The 14,064-nt window shown below is 40.5% G+C and overlaps 1 long non-coding RNA gene across 1 annotated transcript; it reads right to left on the bottom strand.

The window, feature by feature from the left end:
• Positions 1-3,180: 3,180 nt before the first annotated feature.
• On the bottom strand, positions 3,181-13,201 carry LOC133544345 (uncharacterized). The gene is made up of 3 exons (XR_009804634.1): positions 12,931-13,201; positions 8,675-8,782; positions 3,181-3,479 (listed from the first exon to the last, which is right to left on the bottom strand). It is a non-coding gene; the product is annotated as an uncharacterized LOC133544345 (long non-coding RNA).
• Between the last annotated feature and the right edge of the window lie 863 nt (positions 13,202-14,064).

The following is a 14,064-nucleotide window of genomic DNA, read 5'->3' as shown; positions in this document are numbered from 1 at the left end:
GCAGAGAGGAGAGGCCCCCCCCCAGACAGGGTCAGGACAAACTGCGCCACACGTGCCGCATAGTGATGCCTTTTCCGCTCGGTCTTCGCGTCTCTTTGCTTTTGGCGACGTGTCGGTTCATGAGCGATCGGTTTGCACAGTCACTTGACAACCGGCACACAAAGAACGCACACGTAGGTCCTGTGGTACTCAAACAGTTCAACGAACAGTTCTCCAGTCGAGATGTGTGATCAGAGAGTTGTCACCTCCCTGTCAGTCGCTTCCTGTGTGATGCCTGATAATAAGAGGGGGGCGTGTGAGGAAGGTCACGCGCACACACACACACACACATGCACACACACACACACACGCTACCACCCACGGAACCCTCATTAAAAGCTCATGAATTTCAAGTGCATTCCACACGTGTGTTTTGTCTGCTTAGTACACACTCTCCTCTCTGGGTTTACACTCGTTCAAGCAAGATAACCCTGCAGCCTATAAAACACATTTGCAGACAGTTAGAAAATACATCATTCTTTATTTTGCCACCTGGAGGAATTGTAATACTTGACGGTGAATTCCTAACCACCTGAGGATGGGTTATGACCAAAAACGCTAATAGTGCCCTTCATAAAGTTCATATCTCAAAGTTATCACATCCGCGTCTGCGTAACACTGCATGGTGCGATGTCCAATTCGGATTTTGTTGTGGGAAAAAGTCAGACATTTTTCACTATAATACCAAATGATGTGAACAGCACAATTTTAACATGTAACATGCCTTTTCAAAAGAAAAACAAACGCTCGACATTAGATTCCATGCTGCACAGATAACAGTAGGCATCTACCTAAAATGCAAATGCTGCAAATAAAGTACAACACTGCACTTTCTCTTCGTATTGAGACAACCTAGACAACGTGTTGTCATTAAAACGTCAGCGTTCTAGCTGAATTGGTTCTATGACCGAGCTGTTGACTCAAAACACTTGTAATGAATTATAATATAATTTAACTTGTTTTGCCCCCCAAAACAGCACAATTTTAACATGTAACATGCCTTTTCAAAAGAAAAACAAACTTTTAGATAATAAATATTGTGTAAAAACAATGCAATAGGTAGACGGACCGACGGACAGACCGACCGGCAGACCGACCGGCAGACCGACCGGCAGACCGACCGGCAGACCGACCGGCAGACCGGCAGACCGGCAGACCGACCGACCGACCGACCGACCGACCGACCGACAGACCGACAGACCGACAGACCGACAGACCGACAGACCGACAGACCGACAGACCGACAGACCGACAGACCGACAGACCGACAGACCGACAGACCGACAGACCGACAGACCGACAGACCGACAGACCGACAGACCGACCGACCGACCGACCGACCGACCGACCGACCGACCGACCGACCGACCGACCGACCGACAGACCGACAGACCGACAGACCGACAGACCGACAGACCGACAGACCGACAGACCGACCGACCGACCGACCGACAGACAGACAGACAGACAGACAGACAGACAGACAGACAGACAGACAGACAGACAGACCGACTGACCGACCGACCGATAGTACTTTATTGATTCCTTCAGGAGAGTTCCCTCAGGAAAATTTAAATTCCAGCAGCAGTTAGATAATAAATATTGTGTAAAAAGAATGCAATAGAATGCACTACTAACAACTATCCATCCATTTTCTACCGCTTATTCCCTTTTGGGGTCGCGGGGGGCGCTGGCGCCTATCTCAGCTACAACAACTACAGTAGTTTTATTGATTAATGTAATAATAATGGACATCATTTACCATGGAGAGTGGACTTTTACCGTATCTCCCAAGCTGCTTCTCTGTCAAACACACCATCAGCAGCTTTGATTGATCGATTGAAACTTTTATTAGTCGATTGCACAGTACGGTACATATTCCGTACAATTGACCACTAAATGGTAACACCCGAATAAGTTTTTCAACTTGTTTAAGTCGGGGTCCACGTTAATCAGTTCATGGTACTGGGGAAACTAAGTTTTGTCCATCTTTACCAATAAGCTATTTTGCCACCTGGAGGAATTGTAATACTTGACGGTGAATTCCTAACCACCTGAGGATGGGTTATGACCAAAGACGCTAATAGTGCCCTTCATACAGTTTAAATCTCAAAGTTATCACATCTGCGGCGACGTAACACTACATGGTGTGATGTACAATTCGGATTTTGTTGTGAATAAGTTCGACATTTTTCACTATAATACCAAAAGATGTGATAGGAATGGGTCCAAAAAACATGAGTCTGATTGTAGCAATTTCAAGAATTTTTAGGTAATTTCTTTGTCCAATTGTTTTGCATTGACATCATCCATAAAATAAGGAAGAGGGCAAAAATGTTGGCTCTGATGAGGAAAATGTAATTTACAACATTTCTATGCTCGTACAGCACTTAAAGGCCTACTGAAATGAGATTTTCTTATTTAAACAGGGATAGCAGGTCCATTCTATGTGTCATACTTGATCATTTCGCAATATTGCCATATTTTTGCTAAAAGGATTTAGTAGAAAACATCGACGATAAAGTTTGCAACTTTTGGTCGCTAATAAAAAAGCCTTGCCTGTACCGGAAGTAGCAGACGATGTGCGCGTGACGTCACGGGTTGTAGGGCTCCTCACATCCTCACATTGTTTACAATCATAGCCAGCAGCAGCGAGAGCGATTCGGACCGAGAAAGCGACGATTTCCCCATTAATTTGAGCAAGGATGAAAGATTTGTGGATGAGGAAATTTAGAGTGAAGGCCTAGAAAAAAAAATAAGATTAATAAAAAAATTTAAAAAAAAGAAAAAAGAAAAAGGCGAGGGCAGTGAGAGGGATTCAGATGTTTTTAGACACATTTACTGGGATAATTCTCGGAAATCCCTTATCTGCCTATTGTGTTGCTAGTGTTTTAGTGCGTTAAATAGTACCTTAAAGTTGGAGGGGTGTGGCCACGGGTGTTTTGACGCCAGTCTCTGAGAGAAGTCACGGCAGCTGCAGGAGGTTCGTGGCTCCGCTGATCTCCGTCTGGTAAGAGGCGACTTATTTCCACAATGTTCAGACCGAGGAAGCGACAATTTTGCCATTAATTTGAGCGAGGATGAAAGATTTGTGGATGAGGAAATTTAGAGTGAAGGACTAGAAAAAAAAAAAAAGGGTGATTGCAGTGGGAGTGATTCAAATGTTATTAGACACATTTACTATGATAATTCTGGAAAATCACTTATCTTTCTATTGTGTTAGTGTTTTAGTGAGATTAAATAGTACCTGAAAGTCGGAGGGGTGTGGCCACGGGAGTGTTGACCCAGTGTCTCTGAGGGAAGTCACGCAGCTGGAAGCTCTGCTGATGTCACCGGTAAGAGCAAACTTATTACCACAGTTTTCTCACCGAAAAATGCCGGTTGACATTTGGTCGGGATCCATGTTCGCTTGACCGCTCTGATCCAGAGTAAAGCTTCACCTTTGGGAATATTAAAAAAGGAAACACCGTGTGTTTGTGTGGCTAAAGGCTAAAACCTTCCCACCTCCATTTTTCTACTTTGACTTCTCCATTATTAATTGAACAAATTGCAAAAGATTCAGCAACAGAATACTGTGTAATAATGCGATTAAAGCAGACTAGTTAGAGCTCGGATCGGGCTGGAAAATAATGTCTGCTACAACCAGAGACGTCAAACGCATGCGTCATCATACGAGTCATCATACCGCGACGGTTTCAACAGGATACTTTGTGCGAAATTTAAAATTGCAATTTAGTAAACTAAAGCGGCCGTATTGGCATGTGTTGCAATGTTAATATTTCATCATTGATATATAAACTATCAGACTGCGTGGTCGGTAGTAGTGGGTTTCAGTAGGCCTTTAAAACCTTTAGCATATCTGTATGTGGAGTTAAATTATGGAATGGATTAACCAAATACATCAAACAAAGCACCAATATATTTTAGTTTAAGAGACTGTTCAAACTACAAGTGTTCACAAAGTACACAGAAGAAGAATTATGATGAATATCTGAACCCTTTTTTTCATTTCTTAATTGAGACAAAGATTATTTATGCATTTAATATTTGTTTACTTTCTATGGTATATTATCCATCCCATCCATCCATTTTCTACCGCTTATTCCCTTTTGGGGTTGCGGGGGGCGCTGGCGCCTATCTCAGCTACAATCGGGCGGAAGGCGGGGTACACCCTGGACAAGTCGCCACCTCATCGCAGGGCCAACACAGATAGACAGACAACATTCACACTCACATTCACACACTAGGGCCAATTTAGTGTTGCCAATCAACCTATCCCCAGGTGCATGTTTTTAGAAGTGGGAGGAAGCCGGAGTACCCGGAGGGAACCCACGCATTCACGGGGAGAACATGCAAACTCCACACAGAAAGATCCCGAGCCTGGATTTGAACCCAGGACTGCAGGAACTTCGTATTGTGAGGCAGACGCACTAACCCTCTGCCACCGTGAAGCCTGATAAATTATTTGTTCATCAATTTTTTCACTGTAATGTTACAGAGAACAAGGAAAAAGGATAAAACTGCTGGAAACGAAACCACACGTAAAATGCTCCGAAAACGGAAGCAATGTCAGATCAACTCAGTACTTAGCACGTTTTCATGCACTTAAATAGTCCTATTCAGATAATAGTTCAACCTGCACACTCAAAAGAGTGATTAGTTGTGTTTACACTGACTGCCATATTGGCAGGAGAAGCAGCAATCACACAAATATTGAACAATACACAAAACTTAATGGGTTAAACATAACCAAATCGTATAAGACACTTGCCGTGCTTTAATACTTCTATCGAGTCACACATAACGAAGGACGTTTCGGATCGACAGTATTCAGACATATACAACTACCTCATTAAAACTTAGCAACAAGCTGTAATATCTTACTGAGATCATTTAGGACCAAAACCCTTAAAACAAATAAAGCACTCTAACATAAAATCTGCTTAGTGAGAAGAATTATCTTGTCGGACAGAAAATAAGCAAATATCTTCATTAGATTTCAGTTTTTGTAGTGTGTGGAGATATCTGCTGACATCACAAATGTTGCAAATTCAATTTCCAAACAGCTCGTTTGGAGGAAGTATAGAGGAAGGCAAGATCGTTTAATAAATATCTCTGCTATGCCTCCATGGTTCGAGTTCAAGTTATCGGAGCTTTCATGAACACAGAAAAAAAAAGAACAGTTACAACTAAATAAGAGAAGTTGGTTTTTCATAATAGATCGCATTTTAGAGTTGCTCTGGACAACTAGCGGAAGGCTTAAGCTTTTTGGCTTGTTACCTTGCGCTCTGGACTTTCAATCCGCAAACCCTGCTTCGACTCGGTGAAGGAGTCGGATCCAAGGTACCGTATTTTCCACACTATAAGGCGCACCTAAAAACCTAAAATGTTCTCAAAAGCTGAGAGTGCGCCTTATGATCCGGTGCGCCTTATATATGGACTAGAGATGCGCTAATAGGCAATTATATCATCCGCAACCGCATCACCCAAGTCGTCATCCACCCGCCGGTCACCCGAACCATCATTTTATCAGAACCGCAACCGCCCGCCCGTTGAAATACATCAGAGGTCGGCCACCTTTACCACTCAAAGAGCTATTCAAACAGACATGAAACAAATACCTCTATGTAGGTCTGACCTAGACCAGGGCTTGGGTCATGGGGGCAGCAGCCAAAGCGGGCCCGACCAACGCTGTTTGCAGCTTTAATTTGACTCGTTTTGGAAAGTCTTGACTAGCCAAATGTTCTTGTTCTATTGGCAGATAATTTTGCCTAGTTCAAATAAAATACCTCTAATTTTTGTATTTTTTTGTCTTGTTTTTGAACACTGAGTTTTTGCAGTGCAAACAGACGCATGGGACGCCTGCTTGGAAGTAACCGGAACCGTTCGGTTGTTTTGAAACTGTGGTGTAATTAGGGAGGCTGCTGAAAGAGTGATTGCTTGTCACCCCCAATGGTGGCCCTCCACTGCCTGAATGTCAACACTACCTGAGACCTCCTGTCTGAGCGAGAAGCACACTCAATTAGAGACGCCCCGTCACAGCGGGAGACAAACACGCTGACACATTTACAAAGATATGAGAGAGAACGGGCAGACTTGTGCACTGGAACAGAGCATCAGCACACACCCACACTCATCTTGATTCATCACAGAAGTAGCCTCATCGTCGCCCCGGGTGATTCTGATAATTAAAACACAGTTTTTCAGGACATAAAAGTCACTACTGCTTACTGAGCCTTTTCTCCTGCTTCCTCTGCAGGCAAACATCACTCCAGGATAAAAGTTGGTGCAGGTAGACAGCGGGGAGACGCTCCCACTGCTCCAGTCAGACAAATCAAAGTGTTTTGAGTCAAGGGGCAAGACACCAAAGAGGACTTTATCTCTTAGTTTCCGTGCCAGCGACATCTGAGGCAGTTTTTTTTGCTCTGCATGAAAGTGTTTTCCCACTTATTTAGATTTGTATGGAGCACACGGCCATGTCCCAGTTAGCCGGGAAGAGGATGGACATGCTAGCGTAGGAATCCTAATGGCGTCTTGAACTGTAAATAGTTAGACTGATTCATTTCAGTGAAAAGTCAATGTGTACACAACCCTGATCTGCTAGACCACTTTTAAATTCCCAGATCCGAACTTTTATCGTTGTAAAAGTTCCTCCCTAGCCATCTAATTTACTGCAAACTGGTTTTATTTTTTGCAATCCTGCCAAATGTGAGCTAGCTGCTAGATACTCGCTGGTAAATCAGTTTCCCCAGGTTTCGTCAACTGCCGGCTCGGGAATGACACCTTATCGGCCGCCGAATTTAGTTACAAATAAACCGATCCCCCGGGAAGAGGATGGACATGCTAGTGTAGGAATCCTAATGGCGTCTTGAACTGTAAATAGTTAGACTGATTCATTTCAGTGAAAAGTCAATGTGTACACAAGCCTGATCTGCTAGACCACTTTTAAATTCCCAGATCCAAACTTTTATCGTTGTAAAAGTTCCTCCCTAGCCATCTAATTTACTGCAAACTGGTTTTATTTTTTGCAATCCTGCCAAATGTGAGCTAGCTGCTAGATACTCGCTGGTAAATCAGTTTCCCCAGGTTTCGTCAACTGGCGGCTCGGGAATGACACCTTATCGGCCGCCGAATTTAGTTACAAATAAACCGATCCCCCGGGAAGAGGATGGACATGCTAGTGTAGGAATCCTAATGGCGTCTTGAACTGTAAATAGTTAGACTGATTCATTTCAGTGAAAAGTCAATGTGTAGACAACCCTGATCTGCTAGACCACTTTTAAATTCCCAGATCCGAACTTTTATCGTTGTAAAAGTTCCTCCCTAGCCATCTAATTTACTGCAAACTGGTTTTATTTTTTGCAATCCTGCCAAATGTGAGCTAGCTGCTAGATACTCCCCAGGTTTCGTCAACTGGCGGCTCGGGAATGACACCTTATCGGCCGCCGAATTTAGTTCAAAACAAACCGATCCCCCGGGAAGAGCTGGAGGAAGTGGCTGGGGAGAGGAAAGTCTGGGCTTCCCTGCTTAGGCTGCTGCCCCCGCGACCCGACCTCAGATAAACGGAAGAAGATAGATGGATGGATGGATGGATCTCTGATATGTTGTCTTGGTTATTCTATAGCCAAACATTGCACCTGACAAACTAGTCCTTTTGCCAGTGTATCGTTCCGCAGACTCAGGTGCTCAAACAAGGAATCCCATATGTCAGTCTTGTCGTGTTTTGAATAAACTGCGAGAGTTTAAGGAAATCGTAATGTTATTATTGCAACACTTCCTTATATCATCACTGTCTGACTCCGTAGTTGTTTGCTACCTAACTCAGTTTGCACCACAAGTCTCTATGCTGTTTAGTAACGAGTACAGCTGCAAAATAACTCACCATGGGGCCAAACAAAGTTGCGAGGGCCATCGCTTTGATAAGGAAGGCGAAAAACCTTATTTATTTCAAGAAAACAGTTGGAGCTCTCCTCCTTCCTCTCAGCACATTGCCTTTAATCTTCGGTCTTTAATCAAGATCAAAGTGATGTTTCATGTAATACACACTTCAAACGTCACAACATTGTTTTTTGCATGATAAACTACAATTATTCTCTGTTAAATGTTTTTGTGTAACTATTTATTGGTGTCCGGTACAGATTAATTGTGTTTACATTATTTTCTTACGGGAAAAATTGCTTCGGTTTAAATATGATTGGGTTATCGTCTGACCCTTTATCAAATATTATAAAAACTACTGCACTTTAGTTTACTAGCTGTCATGACAGTGTTTTTTGTTTTCCTGTCTTTTAGTATTTAGTTCCTTTCCAACCCATTTTATGTTGTAGTCTCCATTTGTCTCCACTGAGTCACTGAGTATATTTATATAGCACGTTTCCTCTACAAACTCAAAGAGCTTTAAGTTGTGAGACCCATTTTCAAAATGTTTAAGCTGCATTTCTACAAATGCGGGTGGCACTGCAAGCAAAGTGGGTGAAGTGTCTTGCTCAAGGACACAACTGCCGTGACTAGGATGGCGGAAGCTGGATTCGAACCAGGAGCCAGGAGGATTTATGTCGTTCCAATACCTGTGTTTTTTTTTTTTTTTACCTCTGCCTCAGTTTCTGTTTGCCTTTTGCTTAGTTCTTTGACTCACCTGTGGATATTTGCTTCCTTTTTCATCATTAAAATAATCCAAATGCACGCCGCCTCTCGTCTCTGCATCCTGGGGTCACACCAACAACGGCAAGCTCACGCCGTGACACTAACCAAGAAACAATCAAAAGAATATCAGAATGGTGTTAATCATACAGTATTTTTGTATCATTCTGGTTAAAGTTGCATCGTTGCCAACATACCCAAAATGTTGAAAAAGCCTTTTTGGCACAGGTGGGATGTAACGCGCTACATTTACTCCGTTACATCTACTTGAGTAACTTTTGGGATAAATTGTACTTCTAAGAGTAGTTTTTATGCAACATACTTTTACTTGAGTATATTTATGGAGAAGAAACGCTACTTTTACTCCGCTCCATTTATCTACAATCAGCTCGTTAAACGCTACTTTTTTTTTAATCGATCTGTTAATGCACGCTTAGTTTGTTTTGATTTTGTCAGACACGCATTCAAAGTAGGAACTACGCACGCCTGCGTTTCACCAATCAGATGCAGTCACTGGTGATGTTGGACCAATCAAACAAAACCAGGCGGTCACCTGACCGTCACACGTCGAATCCGACCTAAAAAAGTTAAAAAACTTATTGGGGTGTTACCATTTAGTGGTCAATTGTACAGAATATGTACTGTACTGTGCAATCTACTAATAAAAGTTTCAATCAATCAATCAAAAGTGTAAAGGAAAAAAGACACTTTTTATTTCAACCGTACTTCCCGTCAAAAGCCTAACGACTGATCGCACAGTTCCTGTCTTCACAATAAAAGCGCCGCTCCATCGCGCCTGCGCTAACAAAATAAGAGTCTCTGAAAGCCAGCGCAAACAAGCGAGCAAGCTACGGAGTTTGCCGCCAATGTATTTCTTGTAAAGTGTATAAAAATTAAAATATGGAAGCTGGACAAATAAGATGCCAAAAACCAACGACTTTTATGTGGTATAGACAGAAAAGAGGAACTTTTTTTCTCCTCCATTTGAAAATGTGGACATTATCAGCACTATACTGTCTGATTCCAATCAATGCAAGTCATCAGAATCAGGTAATACACCAACTTATGTTCTTGTCTTCATGAAAGATAGGAATCTATATGTTAAACATGCATGTATATTCATTAAAACACTTTTAACACGTCAAAAAAAACGGCAAAATAAATAACTATAAATTATATACTGTATATATTTATATATATGTGTGTGTGTGTATGTATATATGAGGTAGATCACCTCGACTTGGTCATTTATTAAGTAATTGATAAAAGTTGAAAAACTTATTGGGGTGTTTCCATTTAGTGGTCAATTGTACAGAATATGTACTGTACTGTGCAATCTAGTAATACAAGTTTCAATCAATCAATCAATCAATCAATTAATCAATCAATCAATCAATCTCTGAATGCCTTCTGAGCCTGTGGTGCTGTTAAGTTATTCTGGCTCAATTTGCCTTATTTTTTTTTATTTTAATGTATTATTATTTAATATATATTATTGTTTTAGTCGCTTAAGAGCTATTCCTAGTTATGAATTTGCTCATTGCTATCTTTATGTTTTTGTGCATTATTTGTTGCCGTAATCATTAAACAAACAGGTTACTCATCAGTTACTCAGTACTTGAGTAGTTTTTTCACAACATACTTTTTTACTTTTACTCAAGTAAATATTTGGATGACTACTCCTTACTTTTACTTGACAAATAAATCTCTAAAGTAACAGTACTCTTACTTGAGTACAATTTCTGGCAACTCTACTCACCTCCTCATATTGGACCAAAAATACAAAAACAATTCCGAAGAATACAAACACAAAAACAATTCCGAAAAATAAAAGCCATGTGTCATGAGATATAAATTGAATTATGAGGACTTAAAGGAAACTAAATGAGCTCAAATATAGCTACGAATGAGGCATAATGATGCAATATGTACATACAGCTAGCCTAAATAGCATGTTAGCATCGATTAGCTTGCAGTCATGCAGTCACCAAATATGTCTGATTAGCACTCCACACAAGTCAATAACATCAACAAAACTCACCTTTGTGCATTCATACACAACGTTAAAAGTTTGGTGGACAAAATGAGACGGAAAAAGAAGTGGTATAAAACACGTCTTGGGAAGTCGGAGAAAGTTATACATGTAAACAAACTACGGTGAGTTCAAGGACCGCCAAAATTAGTAGGACAAAACGGCGCTCGCCAAATACTCGAATCATTGAAGCATGTTTAAGGTAAACAATGTGCTTTATAACAATTAAGGGAGGTTTGTGTCATAGTTGTCCTCCTATAGAAACCATATTAAAACCAAAAATATGTATTTTCCCCATCATCTTTTTCCATTTTTCATATATTTTTGAAAAAGCTCCAGAGAGCCACTAGGGCGGCGCTAAAGAGCCGCATGCAGCTCCAGAGCCTGCATGCAGCCGACCCCCGTACTAGGAGGTTTTAGTAAAAGTTTATACGGCACCTAATTTAGAGAAGGGTGAGCGTATCCATGCATGCAGGGAATTATGCGCATGTAGGAACCATAGACTTAGACTTAGACAAACTTTATTGATCCACAAGGGAAATTGTTCTACACAGTAGCTCAGTTACAAAGGATGGAAAGGATAATAGACTAACAATGTACCATAGTAGCAATACAAATTATAACATGTATGTAATATTGACATATTATATATACAGTATATAATATCTACTGATATATTATTATATTATATATTTGTATAATATATACAGTATATAAAAAAATCTATGTACTAGCTGCAGCACAAAAAAAAATGCATTACAAACTAGAGCAGGGGTCACCAACACGGTGCCCGCGGGCACCAGGTAGCCCGTAAGGACCAGATGAGTCGCCCGCTGGCCTGTTCTAAAAATAGCTCAAATAGCAGCACTTACCAGTGAGCTGCCTCTATTTTTTAAATTGTATTTATTTACTAGCAAGCTGGTCTCGCTTTGCTCAACATTTTTTATTTCTAAGAGAGACAAAACTCAAATAGAATTTGAAAATCCAACAAAATATTTTAAAGGCTTGGTCTTCACTTGTTTGAATAAATTCATTAATTTTTTTACTTTGCTTCTTATAACTTTCAGAAAGGCAACTTTAGAGAAAAAAAATACAACCTTAAAAAGAATTTTAGGATATTTATACATATAACTTTTTACCTTTTAAATTCCTTCTTCTTTCCTGACAATTTACATCAATGCTCAAGTATTTATTTTTATTGTAAAGAATAATAAATACATTTTAATTTATTCTTCATTTTAGCTTCTGTTTTTTCGATGAATAATATTTGTGAAATATTTATTCAAACTTATTATGATTAAAATCAAAAATAAAATATTCTGGCAAATCTGGAAAATCTGTATAATCTAATTTAAATCTTATTGTAAAGACTTTTGAATTTATTTTAAAATTTTTGTTCTGGAAAATCTAGAAGAAATAATGATTTGTTTTTGTCAGAAATATAGCTTGGTCTAATTTGTTATACATTTAAACCTATTTAAAACATGTCATCAACATTCTAAAATTAATCTTAATCAGGAAAAATTACTAATGAAGTTCCATAAATTATTTTTTTACTTTTTAAAAAAAGATTCGAATTAGCTAGTTTTTCTCGTCATTTTTTTCGGTTGAATTTTGAATTTTAAAGAGTCGAAATTGAATATAAACTATGATCCAAAATTAAATTTTCATTTTTTTTGTGTTTTCTCCTCTTTTAAACCGTTCAATTAAGTGTTTTTTTCATCATTTATTCTCTACAAAAAACAGTCCGTAAAAGGAAAAAAAATGTACGACGGAATGACAGACAGATACACCCATTTTTTTTTATATATATATCTAGATTTAGTTATGAAAGGTAAATTGAGCAAATTGGCTCTTTCTGGCAATTTATTTAAGTGTGTATCAAACTGGTAGTCCTTGGCATTAATCAGTACCCAAGAAGCCCTGCCCAAGATGGCGGCAAGGAGGACGAAAATGCGGCTGAGTGGAGAGGCGGGAGCGACGCTACGAGCGAGATCAGGTGTGTGGCTCGCACACCGGGAAACAATTCACATTTCTCCTTACGCTGCATAAAAGGGGAGAAGGAGGAGAGATCGGGGCAGAAGGAGTTGGAGAGCCTGCAACGACGGATGAAGAGCGGCAGCAGCAAAAGCAAGGAGCTGACAAGAACGACGGCGGCGGCTGAAAAGCGATCCAACCCGGCAAGAGAAATCTTATTGCAAAATAAACAAGAGTCAAACCTGTTCAAGCGATCATGTCCTTCCTGAGTGGTCCATGGAACCCGAGCGACAGGGAAAGTCGTTCACAATATAGAAATGATGGGATGCAGTATTTAGCGGTGAATTAAAAATCAGTGCAAGGTCTCCCACAGTTTCTGACGTCCCGTTCAACATCATTTCCGTTGACAAATGATGCGGTTCCTCCGGACCGTCTGCTTGTCTCCAGGCGTCTCGACATGTTAAGGATTTAGCCGCTGCTGTTATCCGCGGTGACGTCTATGATTAAACGAGCGGTTCCCAGCAGCAGGGCGGGAACTGATGAATGGGCGAGCTTGTTAAAAAAGGCTCACAGGAGGATTTCACCTGAAGTCTCCGACACAAACTGAATGACCGTTCTTTTTGTTCTCCTCTGATTAATGCAGACGACAGTGGATGGTCGTCTTCCATCTTGTGCAGGGCATCAGAGCGAAACCATCATAAAACTGTAGAGTCATAAGTAAACTGTGAAATAGTTCCCAGGGTTCATTGCGCCCAGAGAAACGAGCACCTTATGAATTAGTTTTTCCTTGCTTCTCTTGCTCTAAGGCAGGGGTCGGCAACCCAAAATGTTGAAAGAGGACCAAAAATTTAAAAAACAAATCTGTCAAATTTAAAAGCCATATTACATACAGATAATGTGTCATGAGATATACATTGAATTAAAGGCCTACTGAAATGAGATGTTCTTATTTAAACGGGGATAGCAGGTCCATTCTATGTGTCATACTTGATCATTTCGCGATATTGCCATATTTTTGCTGAAAGCATTTAGTAGAGAACATCCACGATAAAGTTGGCAACTTTTGGTCGCTAATAAAAAAGCCTTGCCTGTACCGGAAGTAGCAGACGATGTGCGCGTGACGTCACTGGTTGTGGAGCTCCTCACATCCTCACATTGTTTACAATCATGGCCACCAGCAGCGAGAGCGATTCAGACTGAGAAAGCGACGATTTCTCCATTAATTTGAGCGAGGATGAAATATTTGTGGATGAGGAAAGTGAGAGTGAAGAACTACAAAAAAAAAGACGAGGGCAGTGGGAGCAATTCAGATGTTATTAGACACATTTACTAGGATAATTCTGGAAAATCCTTTATCTGCTTATTGAGTTACTAGT

The sequence above is a fragment of the Nerophis ophidion genome, linkage group LG27, assembly GCF_033978795.1.
Source record: "Nerophis ophidion isolate RoL-2023_Sa linkage group LG27, RoL_Noph_v1.0, whole genome shotgun sequence".
NCBI lineage: Eukaryota > Metazoa > Chordata > Actinopteri > Syngnathiformes > Syngnathidae > Nerophis > Nerophis ophidion.
This window is presented reverse-complemented; position numbering and strand designations above follow the sequence as displayed.